Raw genomic sequence first — 1,035 nt, 5'->3', positions numbered from 1 at the left:
TAAGTTTGTATCTCTTAGAGATTATAATAGTAGTTAGCAGATTATCCTCAGTTACTAATTCCCAAATGGTTGATATTTTTATTGTTCATATTTGAAATACAAAACGGAACCCATCTGCAGGATTCCGCAACCAGAAGTATAACAAAATTATATTTTGAAATCTAAGAATATTCGATATCATCTTGTTTCTATTAACATTTCAGAAGCATAATCGTATTAATTGTCAGTGTATTAAATTTGTGTTCTCTCAGTGCTACTTTCGGTTTTTTGCCACATCTCACTCTCAGCAGGGACACACACAGGTCTTGGTGAAATATGATCTTACTTAAAAAGCAGGTGAGGGTTGGCAACATGAATGTTTTGCCCCAACAAAGTCTTCCAACTCATGCAAGATTGGAAAAGCAAACGCTATCCATCAAGCTTCGAAGTTTATCCCTTGACCAAGTTTGCATACATGAGGCTGATAACATCATAAGACACTCCCAGTCCCGCTTCTTCTGGAGACTCCACGCCCAGACTACGCAATACCTCGCGAACCTATTGCTATCAAGAATGCTACACTTTTTGTATTCTGCCCGATATTACATAACAAAAATGGTATTTCTCTGTTCATTATAATAACACAAGCTTTCTTTATATATATAAAAATGATCTCTGTATCTAAACCTTAAAGTTGCCCTTATTTTGGTAATAAATGAAATTTTAGAGCCATATCAGTGATGCATCTTTGTGCAGCATATAAATTTTACGCCTCTAGTATCTGTGCCGTCATCTTGGTTCTTACAGTTAGAACATTTCAGCTGTTGTACTCTTTTGTGCATTTGGCCTCCTGTCGTATCCGCGCTCTTCTATGTACTCTGCACCGAACCCTCAATTAAAACCACGGCTATGGATTATCCTCATTTCAATATCTATATCATACCTGTTCTTCCATTCCTTACACATCTTACATGTGGTTCCCTTTTTGTCCCTCTAGAACTCACTCACATCTGAGCAACCATATCACTTTACATATTATTATCAACGCTTATATTC

This window comes from Octopus bimaculoides, unplaced genomic scaffold (assembly GCF_001194135.2).
Source record: "Octopus bimaculoides isolate UCB-OBI-ISO-001 unplaced genomic scaffold, ASM119413v2 Scaffold_267937, whole genome shotgun sequence".
Lineage (NCBI taxonomy): Eukaryota > Metazoa > Mollusca > Cephalopoda > Octopoda > Octopodidae > Octopus > Octopus bimaculoides.
This window is presented reverse-complemented; position numbering follows the sequence as displayed.